The sequence below is a fragment of the Chelonoidis abingdonii genome, chromosome 19 (assembly GCF_003597395.2).
Source record: "Chelonoidis abingdonii isolate Lonesome George chromosome 19, CheloAbing_2.0, whole genome shotgun sequence".
Lineage (NCBI taxonomy): Eukaryota > Metazoa > Chordata > Testudines > Testudinidae > Chelonoidis > Chelonoidis abingdonii.
In genome coordinates, this window is record NC_133787.1 from 6,611,324 (window position 1) to 6,631,412 (window position 20,089).

Consider the following 20,089-nt stretch of genomic DNA (forward strand, 5'->3'; position numbering starts at 1 on the left):
GGGATGGCAGGGGGGTGTGGATCGGGGGGGAGACCCCAAGGCTGGGGCGGCAGGGGGGTGCAGGTCAGGGGGGAAGAGCCTAGGGCTGGGGCAGCCAATTAATTTTTTTGCTTGGGGCAGCGAAAAACTTAGAGCCAACCCTGGCAGCTGTTAACCTGCTGGTGACTCAGAGCCCTGCCTTTGTCAATGAAGAGGAAGGGAAACTGCTGACCATAGCATGTAGATTCAGGGCCCTGGAGAAACCCAGTGCCAAGTACTCTGTTAAATGGTATAAAAACGGGACTGATGGACACGAGAAGGAGCTGAAAAACAGAGCAGGCTCAGTCGCAACAACTCTAGATTTCTCAGCGGGCCTGGCTTCTCTCACCTTGACTAAAGCCAGCATGAGTGATTCTGGGTTCTACAGATGTGACTTGGGTAAAAATGGCCGTGGGAATGGAACGAGAGTGACGATCCATGGTAAACAGCAGCATTATCTTCTCTGATCTGCATTGTCAGGATAATACATTGTGGTCTCCACTGACTCACACTTCCCACATGGTAACTGAAACCCGACAGCTATTTCCTAGTCTAGGACAGGGAAACGCAGTGTTACCTCAGAGATAGGCTGTGTGTAAATTATGGAGTGTTGATGTAGCTCCGAGGGGTCCCTGGGTATTAGAGAGACAAGGTGGGTGAGTGTGTGTACCAGGCCCCATAAAAGGAGTGGTGAAGGTGGGTCCTCCAAGCTGACTAGAAAGGCTGCAGGGAAGCAGCCTATCAGAGCACAGCAGGCTCAGTTAAAAGGAACTGCTGGGCCTGAGCAGGTCAGTTCCTGGCAGGGACCAGAGGAGTAAGTAACTTCAGCCCTGAGATAAGCATGAAGAGGAAGGGACTACATGGGAAGCAGCCCAGGGAACAGCAGCAGTTGTCAACAGAATTACTGTTTTGTGGAGGAGGTGAAGGTTCTAGTCAGTGCTGCAATCTGGTGCCAGTTCAAAGCATCAGGAAGCAATGTGGCATCTCAACACTGCTGCGTGCTGACTGGGATAAATGCTGATTTTGTAATGGTGACCACTGGCAAGGAGCTTTAGACACTTTGTACATTCAGAATCCTCCTGTTATTCTATTGTTATGTTAAGAGATATAAACCTTGTAGGGGTTCTGGTTTCCTTCCTCTCTTACTGAGCCAGTCCCTGCCCAGTTACAGATCCATCCCCCTAGGCTACGTATGGAGTCCCATTTATCCTGTGGATTGGCAGATTCAGCGTTAATGAAGCCATTTCCCCTTGGGATGAGGGGAATTGGGAGAGGGTTTGTGAGTCTAGGGTGGATAAATGGGGTCAGTTAGGGGAGCGTTGCTCTTGGTAAGGGCTCTGGCCAGGTCTCTAGTGTCTTGCTCTGCTAGGGATTTCCTACTCCTGCGGCAGAGTCAGCGGGCTGGCTGGCCTCATGGGAAGGTTCCCCTAGGCAGAGGGCTGAACCCAGCCCGGCAACCCCACAGGTCCCAGCAGCTGGCAGAGGAAGAGGAACCTGCTGGGAAAAAGAGAGGCCAAGGAAAGTGCTTGTGACACAGAAGGGGGTGGAATATTAAGGGGGGAGGAAACAGTTTTTCATCTTTAAATTGTCTCTGCCTTCCCTTTATTTATCCATCAGTCTCTATCCCTCCTTTAGAGGCAAATCTGTCCCTCTCTCTGTCCCTGCATCCCACACTGACAGGTTTTTCTTGATTTCAGATAAAAGGAGAAATGCCTCCCACGTTGTTTTCATCATCCGGATGGTTCTCGGGGCCCTTGTTATAATCTTGGCTGTGATTATTATTACAGAGTGTGTGATTTCAGAAAAGAGGGGTGAGTGAAATGTCTGCAATGCAGTCACTGTGCAGTGTCAGCCACAGAGCTCGGGTTACACAGAAGGTCCTTCTGCCTTTTCTTTCTGGGCAACTTCCCAGTCCCAGTGCATTGAAATCGAAAAGCTGCTTCAGACCTGGCTGGGACTGTTTTCTTGGCCTGTCTGTTCTAGTTTGTGTCGAACATTAAGTCCAGGCATCTCTGAATTAGAAGCACAGAGTTTAGGTTCCTGAAGGCCTTTACCTCTCAGGTCTCCCTTTCACAGCACCGATGATCATTTCCTCGCTGCGTCTGTCCAACTTGCCCTGTTTATTGCTGGCTGGCTGGCATGCACGGAGCTAGTGCAACCACTTGGACAAGTGCGATGCACGTACTGCAGGCGTGTTCTTTAGGTTCTAACTTACCGAGTCTGATTTTTCCCCACAGCTGCTGTCAATTGCACAATATGAGGATCAGCTGTTATAGCGTACACCTGGAGATGGAGATCTCAGACACCTGGTCCCCAGGCATTCCCCCAACACTGTGTTGAGCATCCTGCCTGCCAGATTCTGCACCTGCAAATAAACCTTGAACTGAATAGAAGAGAGGGAAGGGGATGCTGGATAATTGGAAAGGGAGTTCACAGGTGTTCACAGGTGTTCAACATAAAGAGACTCCTCTCTGACACTCCTCTTTGAGGCAGCAGAATCCGGTGATCGCTGATGGCTTAGGCAGTCTCAGTGGCATCCGAGCCATAGGAAAATATGAGATGAACATTTCTGTCACCTAAAGATTCCCCATTGAGCTACCTAGCAATCACTTTAGAGCATGGGTGGGCAAACTATGGCCTGCGGGCCAGATCCGGCCCATCAGGGCTTTCAATCCAGCCTGCAGGATTGCCAGCCTCATGGCACAGTGGGGCTAAGGCAGGCTTCCTGCCTGCCCTGGCCCCACACCGCTCCCGGAAGCAGCTGACACCATGTCCCTGTGGCCTCTGGGAGAGGGGGGCAGAGGGCTCCATGTGCTGCTCTCACCTGCAGGCACCACCCTCCCAGCTTCCATTGGCTGGGAATGGGGGAGCCACAGCCAATGGGACCTTTGAGGGGTACCCACAGGTGAGAGCAGTGTGTGGCAGAGCTGCCTGCCCCGCCCCACTCCCAGGAGCCAGTGCTGGACATGTTGGTCACTTCCAGGAGCGGCACGGGGCCAAGGCAGGCAAGGAGCATGCCTTAACCCTGCTGTGGCTCCAGTGTGGCAGCAGCGCACTTGAGGTAAACGGCCAGGCCACAGCCTGCATCTTGAACCTCCTCCTGCACCCCAGCCCTCTGCCCTGAGCCCCCTGCTGCACCCTACACTCTTTCCTGCACCCCAACCCCATACCCCAGCCCTACATTCATGGCCCTGCATACAATTTCCCCACCCAGATGTGGCCCTCGGGCCAAAAAGTTTTCCTACCCCTGCTTTAGAGGCTCCTGGAACCCTTAAAGTGAATGCTCAGAAGAAGAGCCAAAAACTCTTCTCTATAATTGGTTCAGCTGCTTGTCAGTCAAAGAGGAAATGGAAACATCTGCTGGGAATTTCTGTCTGTGGGTTCGGACGGCCCCCTTGCTGAAGTCAACCAGTGCACAGTTAACCACATGCTTAAGCATTTGCAGGATTGAAATCTCTATAAAAGGACCATGTTTTTATAACTGGGTTTGTTACTTGTTTTACACATGCTGCTCTATTAGTTAGATTATCTTATACCTGAGGCTAAGGCTATGCACTTCCAAAGGGTTTTAATACGATTCTGATAACTCGGGCTATTCGTGATGTCCCTGTAAATACACAGTCCTTTAAATTTTTATGCTCTTGCCTGCACTAATTTCTTGTGGCAGTGAGTTCCACAGTTTAATCACACATTAGGTTAGAGTGTTTCCTTTTATCAGTTTGAATTTCCCACCTTCTAATTTAGTTGAATCTCCTCTTGTTCTCGTTGTATGACAGGGAGAACAGAACTTTCCAATCTACTTTCTCTAGACGGGTTAGTATTTTACACGTCCTCTCCTGTTCAATCACCTTTCCAAGGTAAATAATCCCAGCCTTCTCCATTTCTCCTCTTAGTAGAGTTTAATGACCTTGATCTCCCTCATTGCTATTCTCTGAACTCCACAATATTCTTTTTGAGAACAGGTGATCCAAACTGAAAATGATATTCCAGTTGAGACTGCTCCATTGATGTATATAAAAGCATTATATACACATTTTGGTATTATTCACCATCCCATTGTTTCTGCATCCTAACCAGAAAGATATCTGCTGGTTCAGTGTTTGAACAGTGGCAAGTGGCTTCACAGATGCCAGGTCCCATGGCACAAGGATTGTATTAACTTGTACTCTGTACAAATATTGGGCCAGATCCTGCTCCCATTAATTTCAACCCCTCCTGCACCCAGAGAAAAAAAAATCTCCAAAGTTACCACGGCTATGACCAGGTCCTTGTGGATTCCCTGCTTCTATAGTCACAGACTCCAGCCCCTACCCTCATCTTGCTGCAGAACTGTGCTCTAGCCTCTACATTTCCACTAGAAAGCATCACGCCATTCCCCCGTTCATCCTGAATTCAGGAAAACATAACTGAAGCAGCTGAGGGATTTGCAACCTGCTACACCTGAGCACTGCAGCATCCAGGGACCCTGTCACAGCGTTTAGATGCATCAGGCCATGGGGTAACAAGGGTCCCGGGTTAGCCTGAGGCTGCTTATCACTTGAGAATATAACCAGATATTTTTCTCCTTTCCCAAGTTTGACTCCTTGCATTCCAGGGGCACTGCTCATCTACCCATGGGGATGTGGCGCTGTGCTTGTTAAACAGAGCAAACTCTTTCCTTTATCCTATCCTGAAGGACAGTTCCTCCCTCTCACAGACCTTGGGAGACAGGCCAGTTCTCTACTTACAGACAGCCCCTCAACCTGAAGCAAATACTCACCAGCGACTACACACCACACAGCAAAAACACTAACCCAGAAACTAAACCCCGCAATAAACCCTGGTGCCAACTCTGTCCACATATCTATTCAAGGGATACAATCATAGGACCTAACCACACCAGCCATAGCATCAGGGGCTCATTCACCTGCACATCTACTAACGTGATATATGCGAGCAGTGCCAGCAATGCCCCTCTGCCATGTACATTGGCCAAACCGGACAGTCTCTACACAAAAGAATAAATGGACACAAATCTGACATCAAGCATTATAGCATTCAAAAAATCAGTGAGAGAACACTTCACTCTCTCTCTGGACACTCAATAACAGATGTAAGTGGCAACTCTTCAACAAAAAAACTTCAGAAACCGACTCCAACAAGAAACTACAAAACTGGAATTAATTGGCAAACTGGACACCATCAAATGAGACCTGAATAAAGACTGGGAGTGGATGAGTCGCTACAAAAACTAATTTCCCCCTGCTGTTACTCACACCTTCTTGCCAACTGTTTGAAATGTCCCACTTTGATTACATTGAATTCATTAGCAGTACAAAAGTGATTTTCCTCTCTTCTTGTCAACTGTTGAGAATAGTCCACTTCCACCTTAATTGAATTTGCTCATTAGCACTGACCCCCCATGGTAAGGGAACTCTCATCTTTTCATGTGCTGTGTATTTATACCTGCCTCTGTGTGTTCCACACCATGCATCTGATGAAGTGGGTTTTAGCCCACAAAAGCTTACGCCCAAATAAATTGGTTAGTGTAAGGCAGGGGTGGGCAAACTTTTTGGCTGAGGGCCACATCGGGGTTGCAAAACTGTGTGGAGGGCCTGGTAGGGAAGGCTGTGCCTCTCCAAACAGCCTGGCCCCTGCCCCCAACCCATCCAACCCCCCGCTCCTTGTCCCCTGACTGCCCCCTCCCTGGACCCCCCACTCCAACCACCTCCCCAGGACCCCAACCCCTATGCAAACCCTCTGCTTCCTGTCCCCTGACTGCCCCAACTCTTATCCACATCCCCGTCCTCTGACAGGCCCTCCAGTACTCCCACACTTATCCAATCTCCTGTCCCCTGACTGCCCCCTGGGCCCCTCTGCCCCTTATCCACACCCCCGTCCTCTGACAGGCCATCCAGTACTCCCACGCTTATCCAATCTCCTGTCCCCCGTTCCCTGACTGCCCCCTGGGCCTTTCTGCCCCTTATCCAACCCCCTGGCCCTGGACCCCCACTCGGCCGGAGCCAGACACGCTGCTCTGCTGATCCACAGGAGTGCTGCCCACGCAGCATGCTGAGGCTCCGGGGAAGGGGGGAAGGCAGGAGAGGGGCTGGGGGTTAGCCTCTCCAGCCGGGAGCTCAGCCTCCCCAGCTGGGAGCTCAGGGGCTGCACAGGACGGGCCCAAGGGCCGTAGGTTACCCACCCCTGGTCTAAGGTGCCAGATGGGCTCCTCATTGTCTTTCCTTTATGGGTCAGTCAGTGAATATGCAAAAATTAGTCTGTCTGAGGGGGACCAGCTTTGTCTGGGCACCTGTAACTTATCGCCTGGACGCGGCAGCAGATGGCTCACTTCAGGGGATCTGTGATCATAACTGCAGATTTCATACTGCTGCGGCCAGCTCCTTCTGGAGAGTGCAGGCAGCATGTCAGCATTGAATACAGAGAGGCCAAACCCAGAACCAGCCCATCCAGCCCCAGCCCCCGTGAGCTTTGGGTGGGCAGATAAAACGGGATGAAGAGCCCAGCCAACGCTGAGCTTACGAAACAGACATTAAACTGATGAGACTTTCGAAAACCTAAACTAGGGCTGTGCATCATCTTTCTCTTCTTTAGTGTTAAAATCCCCACACCCCTCACTGTACCTGTGAGTAGTGTGCTCCATCTTTACCCACACTCCCTGGGACACAAGTTGCATGGGGGTTACTCGTAACGTGGGGGAAGAGAATCAGGGCCCTGCGCAGGGATGGCCTGATTCCATTAAGCTTTGGGAAAGTTGGGTTCATGCAGGATCCCTCCGAGAAGAAAGGAAGCTGTAGAAGTTGAGTAGCAAAAGTTTTTGCTCTGCCCCAATATTTGGGTTCAATTTTTCACAGTGTGCAGCCCTGCCGAGAATAACTGGAAGTGGGCACAGGATGCTGTGAAAGGCAACAGGAAACCAAGCTGCAGAAGACAGAATCAGCCTGTAGAAATCCCCAAAGAGAAGAATTAGCAAGACACAGCACTGCTGGAAGAGTGCAGAGAGAGCGGCGTTCAGCCTAGGGTTACTTTACTCCTGAGAACAACCAACAACATCTGCAGTGTCACAGTTTTGGCAACTGCACCTGGACTTCAGTGGCCAGCAAGGGCACCTGTTCCCAGGCTGCCAGCTCCTCAGCTGCCACCTCTTGGGCGGAGACTGCAGCCCTCTCCTCTCTGACCACGGTATTTCCAGACTGTGCAATTTCCTGCCTTCACTATATTTTCCACCACAGACAGGTTGGCCAAGGAGACCTGCTTGCCTCCTTTCAGAGGACGTTAATAGGTGTAATTGCTACACTTATAAGGTACTATGCACCGCTGCCTGCGTGTGAGACCCTATACCCCATGTTCACCACTTTGATAGGGTTCTGATATATTTTGTACAAAGTATGCCTTGTGAGATATCAGTTGAAAACTCATAATGTGCTGAGCATAATTGTCCTGTTAAAATGTGTGCATCGGTATTGGATATGGCATAATACAAATTTTGCTATATGTTTGTTCCTGAAACATGCTGTAATTCTGGGGAACACCCACAGACTAGCTCCCTAGTGTCAACAAAGGACTGACCACAGGTGTTAGAAAACTATTAGCTATTGAAGCAACCATTTGCCAGCAGCAGGGACTGTAAACAAAAGATTTGCATATCATCCCTCAGGTAGAAAGACAGTGTGAACAAAAGATTTACAGTTCACCTGGAAGATGCTTCAAATCTCCCATAAACCACAGGCTGATTGTCTCCTCCCCTTGTTGGGGTGCAGGTAATCCTCACAGAAAGGAGGGTATAAAATAAGAGACAATGGCTTCCCCACATCCTGTCCTCCCTATCTCAACACCTGGTGTCAGAAGTGTGTGTAAGACAAGGAACCATCATTGAAGTGTGCATGGGAGGGGATGGGGGAGGAAGGGGTCTTGGCCGGAAAGCCTCGCAGTCAGTATGGCCTGCAGAAAGTTTTGGGAAGAGAGAGACCTTTTTGCCTTCAAATCTTATTCAGCTTGGTAAAGTGTAGGAGTTAGGATACAACCACAATCTTTTCTTTTCTTTTCTAACCAGTGCGGACTTTTATGCCTCTCTCACTTAAAATAAACTTATTTCATTGTTTTTCTAAGCCAGGGCACTTTTGACTGGAGTGTTCAGGGGATCGCTACGCACGTTAAAGGCTGGGGCATGTTCATTACGCCTTGATGGAACGACGGATGTTTAATGAGTTGACACCATTCAGGGATGGGAGGTCCTGAGCCGTACACATGCACAGTTCTGGGGTGCAAGGCTGGGACTGAGGGATATGTGGATGCCGCCCTGTCTCTATTCATGACTAGCTGGGTGTAGCATTCATGGATTCAGCTTGGCCTCATTTTGGATGCTGGTGGCTGAGAGTGAACAGAGCCTGGAGGGGTTCACTATTCACTAGCAAAGCATTGTCAAAGGTCTCCCAGCTAGTGAGCAATGGGGACACCGCTTGTGCCCTGGGGGTGTCATACTACGCAAATCTATTTCTTCTTAAATAAAAACACTCCAGGGAAAAACATTAAAAACAATGAAAGAACCGACATACATGGTAATAAGCTTCCCAGCAATCACCCAACCCTAACATGGGCTCTGGCCCCACCCAAAGGATCTCCTTGTTCATCACAGCTTCAGCTCAGAACAAGCCCCCCGTCCTTCCAACCCTTCCCTCGGAGCTAGGGTCCTCTGTGGATCTGGGTCACTGGCTGGAAGAAGGCCCTGAGCCAGTTTAAAACCAGGCTATTTCTCCAAAAACCTTTTGTCTATTAGTCCCTGGAGAATCCAGTTTGAAGTAGTATTTGTGCTCCTCTCCGAGGGGGGAGAGTTCAAAGGGCTGATGACAGAGGAAATGCATTAACATCCCCTCTCCCTACTCCAGAAGGTACGTGCAATGCCCCATAACACAGAGAGGGAGAGGGGAGAGTGTGAGGGAGATAGAGACAAAACATTGTTTCCGTAACAAAGTTTCTAGCACATACCCAGGCTCTGAGCCACTCGAGTTCCTGCTCTGGGTCCTGCACAATGGACTAGGTCACGTTTTCAAAACCCAGAGAGTGTTTCAGTCTGAATGATCCATTTTAGTTTGAGGAAACCAACAAGGAACAAAAGGTAGAGCATCCCGGAGGGAATCACCACGTGCGAATCAGTAACTACAGGCACTTTGAACTAACGCTCAGAGAAGGCAGCGCCAGAGAGGTTAAGGGGGCCACTGCTTTTCTTTTAAGGTGCAAAGGACAGATGACAGCCTTGCAGGTATGTACACCACAGGCTGCAAGTGAAACTGACTGAAACCATTGTTTGAGTTCATCCTGCAGCCAGCAGTGACAGGATGCAGCTCACAGGAGCTAGTGTTGGTCCACCCCATGAATGGGAAGGAGCTCAAACAGGATGAAGTGAGAGGCCCAGCTCCTAGAGTCATGGGATTACACGCAAATCTCTGCTTTTGTTTACAAAAAATGGTTTCTAGCCCTCATGGTTGCAGAGGAAAGCTTGAAAATGTGACCCCCTAAAGGGTAAAAAACATGAAGACAAATATCATGATTTTGGGGAGGTGGATTCATGTTTTTTTAAGATCAAGGGTTGGCAATAGTGTGCTTCCCTGTGATGCTCAGATTTCAACCTCTCCTTCTAGAATGGAGTGCTCACCTGCCCCCACCCCCAACCTTTGGAGAGGGTCTGGTACATCCCCTCCCTCCCAAGGAAGCCTGTTCCCCCTTTCCTCTCCTCGCTGTCTCCATCAGGATTCAGACATTACAGACCTCGTGTTCAATCAGCACCCAGCCAAGATCAGGGATTCGGAAGGGTCAGATCTCACTGGGGAGTGGAGATTCAGGACCCTGGAAAACCCAAACCCCAGAGACGCGGAATGGCACAAACACAATGGAACTGGAGGAAAAGAAGGAGCTGATGAGTGAAAGAGGTTTAGGTCACAGCTGCTCAGTATTTGGAAGAGGGATTCACATCTCTGAAGAAAGCAAACAACTGACACAGGAACCTACATGTGAGAGGTGGGATCACAGCAAGGAACCTCTCTGGGACAGGAACTGGAACCCAAGGGACCATCACTGGGCAATGCCAGCAATTTGCTATCTGCCCAGTGTTGTAAGCCCCAGGTAACAAGGGACTTAGAGGGCGAGTCCACTGAGCACCATGTCAGAGCTCAGCCTCTGCACCTTCCTAGTCTCCCTGAGCTCCAGCCGCCTCTGAGAATGGGAGAAGAGCTAAGCAGCTAAGAGCTGCTGGTTGCAGTTCAACCGTTCCAGGTTGACACCTGTCACAAGTGCTAGAACCGAAATCTGGTACAGTTCTGAGTGTGTTTTATTGTTGTTTTCCTTGAGAGTTTAAATTGAGTCATTTTTATTTTTTCCTCCTTTTATCCACCCCTTCCTTTGTCCATTCTTCCCTCTTCCTTTCTGGAGTTTGTTCATGCAACAGTCATCAGGTCTTCCAATGACTCATTGCTTTTCAGCAAGAAGGATTTTGGTAACGATATAAATATGCCCCATGCATCAACCTCATGGTGTCCAATATTTCCATAAATTGGTCATAAGGAACCCTGGGGCACATCCTGAACTGGTAGAAGTGGTGTTCTGCTTACTTCCATCTTCTTTCCTGCTTATGTTTTATGGAATTATGTTTCAGAGGGAGATAATCAGAGATGGTTGAGAGATCCCTCTTTCCCTCTCTCTTCCCTTCAGTTCTATCTCGCATTAACCTCCCCTCTACAACGTGGCTAAACAACAATTTCATCTCCGCTTCCTATTGACACGTCTGTCGTTCTCACAGACAGACATTGTCCTTACACCATCACAGACTGAACCCAAACCACCCAGTGAAGTGCAGATTGTTGCAGTGGAATTAGTTTGCGGCGCTAACTCTACTCACTGGCGAACTCTATAAGCTCAACCTCCTGAAAGCTTCAGGCCAGCAGGGTTGGGGCTTGATGCTGATTAGAGGGTAAGAGCCTCTCCAAGTGGAAATCAATGGAAGTTGCTCCTGCGCTGGAGGTCAGGATGAACAACAGATCAGGGAATTCAAGGCAACCCAAGTTACAGGGGGTGGGGTGGGGTGTCACTCACAAACAAGGGTGGAGCAGAACAGAACAACACTAGAGCAGAACAGAAGGGAGATGGTTCGGGTCTTGGTTTTGCAAACTCCTCTGCTGGGAAAACCAAAGCCAAACCTGGGGTGGTTTGGATATGGGGATTGTAGCAGAAAGAGCCTGAAACACAGAGCCTGGTACCAGATGAAGCCTGAACCAAGTCAGGCCCTGCTTACAATGTCACTGTGCAGCACATGAACTTGGTAAGAATGTGACAGGTGTTGCTCAAACAGAGACACTCCTAATAAATACTAGGCACTAGCTCATCACTAAACACAGTCCAGAAGGGTAGTACAAGAATACCCTGCTACAGAGTTATAGAATAAATACACTCCCTGAAGATGGTACAGGGACACACTGACCCCTCCTTGGGTTCGAACCAACACGTCCAGGCTGTAGGGTGGTAACTAAGCACGTGAGAGTGGCAATACACAACTTGTTTGTATCAGGTTATAAAAGAGGGGTCACAGAAGGTGCATCTGGCCAAGGGGGGAGTGGAAAATCCCACTGCTGACTGAGCTGGTCCATTCTCATGGGTGTACGTGTCCTAGTGTCCATGCAGAGTCTATGGGGTGCTGGTACAAGTGCTTTGTCAGCAAACCTGGCCAAGCGCCTTTACCACCGAATGAATCTGTTGTCTCTCAGGCAGTTTGACTGAGGTCTGCTGGGCCAGTTACCTGGCCAAAGCTAGGACATTGTATGGGTCCACACAGCCAATAAAAGGTGTCCTTTTATCAGAGCCCCCAGCGATCATGGAGGGGTGGAGTGATGGTTCTGGTATCTGCCCATCTCCAGCTAACACTGAAACCCCTGCACAGGAGGTGCTGGCTGTCAGTCCCTGGGTGGGTCTGCAGCGATCAGCCTAGACCACAAGATGGAGGACAGCACGGTGCCATGAAACACAGCCAACAGGGTTAGTCCTGAGAGAGGCTGGGCACCTGCAGCTAGGGTGACCAGACAGCAAGTGAGAAAAATTGGGATGGGGTAGGGGGTAATAGAAGCCTATATAAGAAAAAGACCCAGAAATTGGGACTGTCCCTATAAAATCAGGACATCTGGTCACCCTACCTGCAGCTCCCACTGGTTTCACAGGGAGATGCAGGAGCTCAGCACTGCTCAGAATTGGCCCATTGTGATGGAAGTGGAACATTCCACTGTAGGGATGGTGACCTAGACAAACGCAGAGGTGGGGACAGGCAGGAGAAGGGAACTAGGATGTAAGCTTCCATAGGAGAGGGCTGTGTAAATCCCACTCCATCCATATCACAGGGAAAGGAGCCGTTCATGATCCTGGAACTCGCTGTTACAAACAGAGCCCCAGCTGGTGACTCCAGATCTGGAGTGTAATTTGACTCATCTGAGAGTTTAGCGTCAGCCAGAGCCTTACCCCTACAGCTCCCCTGGGGGGGACATGGGGCAGGGCACTTTGCCCAAATGACAAGGTGATGATGACGATCTGTGACTGTTATAATGCAGGGATTGTTGGGTCAGCGCCCAGGGCCTGCAGCATTTCACACCAGGCTATTGCCCAGAGCACATGGCTGCTGCCTGTGGGTCTGAGTACAGGGATCAGGGTGATAGAGCAGGGCCTTCTGGGACCAACCTGCTTCCATTGCTAAAGAAGGGAACGTGAGACACAGAAGGATGAAGGAAAGTATTCTTGTAAGGAGGAAGGAAATAAGGCAGGGAGGGAGGGATGAGGTATGGATAAGGGAGGAGAGGGTGTGTGGCGGGGGAACCAAAGAAGTTAGTGAGAAACACCATGGAACTAAGGGAAATGAGAGAAGAGAGGGAAAAAGAGAGAGGAGTGGGCAAAGAGGCTGCAAGAGAAGAGAAAGGAGAAGCACAGAAGTGGATGGGGGTAAGGACCCAGACGGATTTCTTTAGCATCAGGTAGAATCGCAATTACCTTTGTCAGGATATGCTCAAAGCAGCCAGTTGTAACTACTAGGGGTTAACAATGCAGGTATTTGTACAATTCAAAATGGAAAGAGTACAACTGGCCATAGCTGAGAGCTGGCATCAGCTTGGTTCTTACCTTTCAGGTCCAACTGCAACGTAACCTCTTATTTCTGTTGATTTGATCACTGCAGCTTGTCTGTCAGAAGTAGTAAGAGAACCTGTTCCTATCAAGAGGTAAGGAATGCACCTTCTCCTAGCAATGGAGTGGAAACTAACCAATCTGAGTGTACTTTCAGGTGAAGGAAGTGAATCTATCCTTTGCTGTCAAAGGCTACAAGCAGTTTCAGAAGAATAAAGCAAGATACATAACCAAAGCTTGTGAGGTTACAGAAATATTTACTTGTTCCAATCAAGAAGAAGGAAACCACTTATACCTACTAGATTTTAACAATACAGCTGATTGTATGGAGAGAAAGAGAGAAACCAATCCAGCAATTCATCACACAGAAGGTGTGTATTTACACTCTCTGTTACAAAATGAATCCAATGAGAATTCATTTCCATTTGTTGCCTGACAAAAATACAGTCAGTCAAACATTGATCTTTGCAGCAGGTCATATTTTGAGATGCAAGGATGACACATGGCTGTAGGTTACAGGAAGGAAGTAGCTGATCCATCCTTTTAAAGAGGTAAGAAATACAATACACCATTCCCATAATAGTCAATGGTTCTGGTCATACTTTCAGGTGGAAGAAAGGTAACTGAGGAAATTTTCATCTCTCTGAAGAGCAGGAGAAGTTGCTGTACTGAATAAAGCACTAAACATGGGAGCTACCTGTTCAGATGAAAGGAAAGTAGTTGATAATTCTAACCAATGATGATGATGATCTCTGCTCCTTTTTCCTTCCCAGAGAAGGCCATTGCTTGTTCCTGCAAGGATGTAACAGGGAAGTTATTTCAAAGAACAAGTGCAACTAACCACAGTGTGAAGAGGAGCATTGAGCCTGCTCTTGCATTTGCAGAGAGGAGTTGTCCAGCTGATTCTATTTGTGCCTAATTGATCATTGTTGCTTATTTTTCAGATGTCAAGAAATGAGTGGAACTGATCATTTCTATCAAGAGGTAAGGAACGCACCTCCTCACAGCACAGGGGCAGGAATTAAAGGGTCTGTTTCTATTTGCAGGTGACATGAAGGTCTTACCATTCAAGGGAGGATGATAAGAGGCTGCTAAATTTAAGAAAAAAAAAGTCAGACAGATAATGATACCTGGCTAGAGGGAAAAGCATTTTACTTCTAGTTCAGAAAAAGGCAAGCAGCCATTTATATACTTCAGATTTTAACCGCTAAGCATAGCTGGTAATGAGTAATAATAAATAATTCTGTCAAACATTGATTGCAGGTTTTGCTCTTCTGAGATATGGACAGACCAGGTGGTCATTCCTACCAGGGAGAAGTGAGGCTCAGTGGCGTGGCTGTCCTGGGCAAGGAGATAAGAAATACCAGTCTCCAAACATCCATGTGTACATTAAGTGGTGTGGATTTTGCTTTCAGAGAGAAAACAAACAAACAAACAAACAAACAACAAAACTTGTGGATGGCCTTACTTGTCATGGGGAGAGTGTCAAAAGCAGACACAAGACAAAGCAACATGGACTTGCCAGCTGCTCAATCCATTGAGGACTCCAATGACAAAATGCTGTTATTTCAAGGGAAAAAAACACAACCAAAAAAAGCCATTTCAAATAGTTCAGCTAGTTGCCAATCTGAATCAAGTCAGCAGAACATCACAGACATGGAGGTAAGCATTTAAGTTTCCCTGATTGTCAAAGGAATCTGGTGCTAAAGCAACACTTGCAGACCAAATAAATAGGTCGCATTGCATCTCCAGATGGAAGGACACCAGAGGGCCCTGTCCCAAAAGAGATTAATACAAATCCAACTAGCTGAACTAGGCATGTCAGTTGGTAAGGAAAAAAAGCACATTTCTTTAACATTCAAGTGGAAATGAATAGATCCTCATACTTTCAGATGAGAGAAATGCAGCTGAGTTGAACGTTGAGGGTGTGAAAACTTCAGGAAGTCTCTAGAAGATCTGAGATACCTACAGAAAGGACACAAGCAAAACTCATCACTGCTGCCAAGAGGTAAGGAACTCCCCTCATAATGGAGAAATTGATGGATCTGGTTTCCCTCCAGGTGAAAGAAAGGCAGCTGATCTGATCTCCTAGGAATTGATGACTATAAGCAGTCATATTACTGAAGAACAAAAAACGCATGTTGCCAGACCTGCAAAAAGTTGCCTTCCTTGACTAGAATGGGAAGACAAACACTTATCACCTTCAAGTTTCAAACCCACAATATAGCAGATCATCACTGACAAGGAGGTGAACATTTAGGATTCTCTTATTACCAAATGGAACAGATCATGAAGCATCGTTTACATTTATGGGTCTGTAGAACTGATCATGAGCAAACAAGTCACATGCTGATCTCTACAGCCACAGCTCTGCTTTCCAGGAAGTAGTTTGTGAAGCTGATTTGTCTTTTCAGGAGAAGAGTTACAGATGCTCAGGATTTGAGTAAGGAAGGAAATTAGGAATGGAGCTGAACAGATCGCAACAACCTGAAAGGATGAATTGGATAACTTAATAATGATGAAACCAGGAAAAACAGACCACTTCATTATCATAAAGCACCAAAGGACCTGTGGCTAATTATAGAGGGGGAGAGGTAAGCAGCATTGGTAAGTCTACAAATAGAGCATAGCAATTTTTTTAGGGCTCATCATAGACTTATATTGTGCAAAGCGGTTTGTTACAGCTGATTAACACCTCAGGAGCTTATTAAGAGGATGTGAGGGGGATGGGCAGATGTCAGGGGATTTTCATCTTTATTAGGAGGTGGCGATACCTGCTTGTCACATAATGTTAAAAGTTGCTTGCTGGGATGGAAGCAAAGAAGAAAGCCGTGGAGACGGGTTACGTGCTGGGAACAGCAGACACTAATCCTGAGCGGCCGGGGCGTGGGACAGGGTATGTACCATTAGTGACTCAGTGGGTCCTTTCCCCACTGGTGATCCTGGGCTCCGCACATGCACAGGGTGAAACCGAATCGCACATGTTTGGGGTCAGGAAGGAATTTTCCTCCAGGGCAGATTGGCTAGAGCCGCTGGAGGTTTTTTGCCTTCCTCTGGGGGCATGCGAGCAGGGACCAGCCCTTATAGCATTTAGTGAACAGATAAGACACTAAATCCATCAAGAAGAGAAAAGTTGTCTCCTTTGTTTTTTGAATTTCTATAACCATCCCTGTGCCCCTTGGCCATGCCTATGCTTCCCCAACCCCACAGCATGGCAGAGATCCCTCCCAGAGTGCACTGCTTCGCCCAGCCCACCAGCGCTGGCCAGCAATGGCCCCCATGTCACTCTCTCACTGTCCAGCAGGCACCACAACCAGCACAAGGAGAGATAGCCCCACTGTTTCCAGAGAGGGAAAAGCCGTGTGCCCAGACCACCCAAGGGATGGGAGAGGACTGCCAGGTGCAGTGGTCAAGGGGAAAGCAGGAAGCACAGCGGCAGTACCATGTTTCTATCCCAGGATGACCCTGAGGGGCCAGGACAAGGCCTTTGGTCAGCCACATCAAGGGCTCTGCCCCACTGGCTCTGTCGGTAAGAGCCCCTCAAAGAGCGGTCTGAAAGGGGTGGTTCATGACCCCAGAACAAATTCTTCCATTGGCATGGTGGGGTCACTTGCTCTCCTGAGCTTCCTGACTGGGCTCACAGCTAGCAGTGAATAGTCTCGCCAGGTTGGGTTCAGCCTCTGTGCTGCCCCATGCTCCAAGAGGGGCCATTGGGTCCAGGAAGCTCTTGCTTCAGCTGTCCTCTGCAGTCTGCTCCACTGTGCCATCTCCTCTTCTAACTCCCCCTCAAGTCTGGCATCGTCTGGGCGGTGCTGGCTGGCCTGCCAAGACCTCATTCCCCTATCGAATTTGCCCAAGCAACGGGTCTGTAGATCTCATCTGAGGCATTCTTGGGAGAATTTCAAGATCTTCCATCTGCCTCAGGGGACTGGGAGCAATGACCAGGGGACACGGGACAAGGGTCAATAAATTAGCAGCACGTAGCTGGAGGGGATGAGAAGAGAAGAGAGGGCACAACAATGTTACTATCTTGCATCCACTTCCTGCCCCTCCCAATCAGCTTCCAAGAACACATGCTAGAATCTAAACCACAAGGCAATGCCTCAAAACGTTGCTGTAGGGTCTCAAACCTCTATAAACCTCAGCTTGCCTGAAAGCACCAGAGCTGATTCTCCCTGCAGAGAGGACAGCATCTCCGAGGTGTAAGACAGTACATAGTGAACTTCGTACCTTGGGAAGGAAGTTGGGGAGAAATGCGATATCCTGCTTGTCAAGATACCACGTGAACTGGTGTCACTCACAAACATGGGCAGGAGGGACCAACACAGAGAAAATCAAAATTGGGAAGGCCGTGGTCTTAGAAAATAGTTTGCAACAATCTCAATTTCAGCTTCTATTTGGCAAAAAGAACCCAAACTGAGGGTGGGAGAGAAGGTCAGTCAAGGAATTTTATTTTCTTGTCACCTGCCCGAGATCATGGAGAGGTGGAGGGATGGTTCCGGCCCCATCTCAGTCCTGGCCTGAAAAACACTGCACCAGGTCCTGTACACACCCGTGTCAGCCTCCCTTCAATAGCTTCTGGGGGGAGTCACATCACTCTCCGACTGGTCAACCTTAGAGCCCAAGTCAGTCAGCCCCTGGCCTGTGATTGCTGCTGGGATGTAACACGACCACAGGGGAGGGGAGCAGTTTCTAGGTTCCAGATGGTGACACTTCAGCCTATAACATCACTGGGCATTTAATAGCCGCCACCTTTGACCTCAGGTAGAATTGTTGCTGGCAGATCACTGCCTCCCATGACTGACACTGGAACCAGTCTCCTGCATCTTAAGATACTGATAAGTTACTGGAGATAAAATGTCCTTTTCTCTCATCAGCCTTAACACTGTCCATTTCCCAGCCTGTTACCTAGGATTAACTGCACTTTCCTTCATCACTGGGGCATTGTGAGCTCACTTGAAGAGGGAACAGAATAGGGTTTGTGACCTGGGACAAGATTTTTCTTGCTTGTATTTCACTCTTGAAATAGCAGATTTTTCCTACTTTGGTTTTGGCAGAGCACTTTGGAGGACTGAAGAATCAGAGTGGGACAGTCTGTATCCTCAAGAGGTATTTAGGCCCCGCACTCCTGTGGAAATCCCTGGGAATTAGGAGACTAAATATCTTGGTGGATCTAGTCCAGTGACCTCACAACAAACTGAACACCAAGCTGCAAGTGGTCCAGTGCTCAAATGAGGCAGGAGAGAACCCTGATCTCCAGTGGAGCTGGTCAAACTTTGTTCAAAAATTTCCTGATGAAAGTTATTTTGGAAACAATGTCAGTGTAGTGTTGCATTTTAAATGAATTGCAAGAGCCAAACATTTCAATTTTTTGAAAACTGAAAAGTTTAGGGAATTTTTTTTTTAATAAAAACCAAAGATTTCTCAGAAAGTCATTTGTTCCTTTAAAAGTTTGTGGGAAATATTTAACAGTTTCTGACCAGGTCTAGCCCAAAAAGTCCCGTACAATTTTCTTTCAGACTGTCTGCACCAATCCAGCCACTGTAACAGAATCTAACTTGCCCAGTTCAGGAGAGTTGTTGTAGCTGTGTTGGTCCCAGAAGACGACACAGACAAGATGCGTGAGGTAATATCTTTTAGTGGACCAAGTTCTGATGGTGGAAGAGACAAGCTTTGGAGCGTCTTGTGACCTGAGGAGCTGTGTGGCACCTGAAAGCCAGAAAAGTTGATTCAGTATGAGATTACCTGCCTCACTCACCTTGTCTGTTTTATGAGTAAAAAGAACAGGAGTACTTGTGGCACCTTAGAGACAAACACATTTATTTGAGCATAAGCTTTCGTGGGCTACAGCCCACTTCTTCGGGTGCATCCCACGAAAGCTTATGCTCAAATAAATGTGTTAGTCTCTAAGGTGCCAGAAGTACTCTTGTTCTTTTTGCATATACAGACTAACACAGCTGCTACTCTGAAACCTGTTTTATGAGTGTCAGTCACCATGGCACTTGGAACTCTGTGGAGCTGGTAGCAGAGCTCACAGCTACCAGCCCAGGCAATGTGTATGCCTGGCAGCCTGACACGCAGATGTTACGTGGCTCATTGCCACCATCCATTGGTGAAGAGGGGAAAGAGCAGCCAACAGCTGCTCCACCAGCTGTTTGAGCAGTTTCTGTTTATGAAGTTCTGGGTAGAGCAGGAACTCTGCCGCCCTCTGTCAGCGGACAGGGGAAGTACGGCTGGAGAACTCATTGCCTAAGGCAGGGGCAGGCAACCTATGGCACGGGTGCCGAAGGCGGCACGCGAGCTTATTTTCAGTGGCACTCGTGATGCTGGATCCTGGCCACTGGTCCGGAAGGCTGTGCATTTTATTTAATTTTAAATGAAGCTTCTTAAACATTTTAAAAACCTTATTTACTTTACATACAACAATAGTTTTGTTATATATTATAGACTTATAGAAAGAGACCTTCTAAAAATGTTCAAATGTATGACTGGCACGCGAAACCTTAAATTAGAGTGAATAAATGAAGACTTGGCACATCACTTCTGAGAGGTTGCCGACCTACGGATTATACTATAACCTTGCCAAGAGCAATTTCCAGATGAGACAAGTTCAGCAAAGCTTCTACTGGCTTGGTCACCTTTTTATTTACTTGACGGAACTGTTGCTAGAGACCAGAAGCCCAACCCTACAAATGTTTACTGTTGGGTGAGACCTTAGTGCCATGAGCAGTCCTACTGAATGACTCCACAGGAGTCACAATTTGAGTCCTAACTGAAGTAATGTGAAAGATGCACAAATACGAAATGCAAACACTGCAAAGGAGACTTCATGCAAGGACTGTAGGACCTGGGGTCTGGCATACTAGTTGATAGGCACAACACATCTCCAGCTGTATAATTCAGTAAAAAAAAAAAAATTTACATG

General features: G+C 48.0%; 1 protein-coding gene and 1 long non-coding RNA gene across 3 annotated transcripts in view; both read left to right on the top strand.

Annotated features, from left to right (window-relative positions):
* LOC142047954 (uncharacterized) overlaps positions 1-20,089 on the top strand; it is a 101,987-nt gene that overhangs the window by 41,612 nt on the left and 40,286 nt on the right. The gene's annotated exons all lie outside the window — the stretch shown is intronic.
* LOC116823881 (uncharacterized) lies at positions 14,407-15,614 on the top strand. Of its 2 annotated transcripts, none has more exons than XR_004373524.2 (3): positions 14,407-14,826; positions 15,057-15,412; positions 15,579-15,614. It is a non-coding gene; the product is annotated as an uncharacterized LOC116823881 (long non-coding RNA). The 2 variants fall into 2 exon arrangements; XR_012657276.1 differs by having other exon boundaries at positions 15,057-15,172.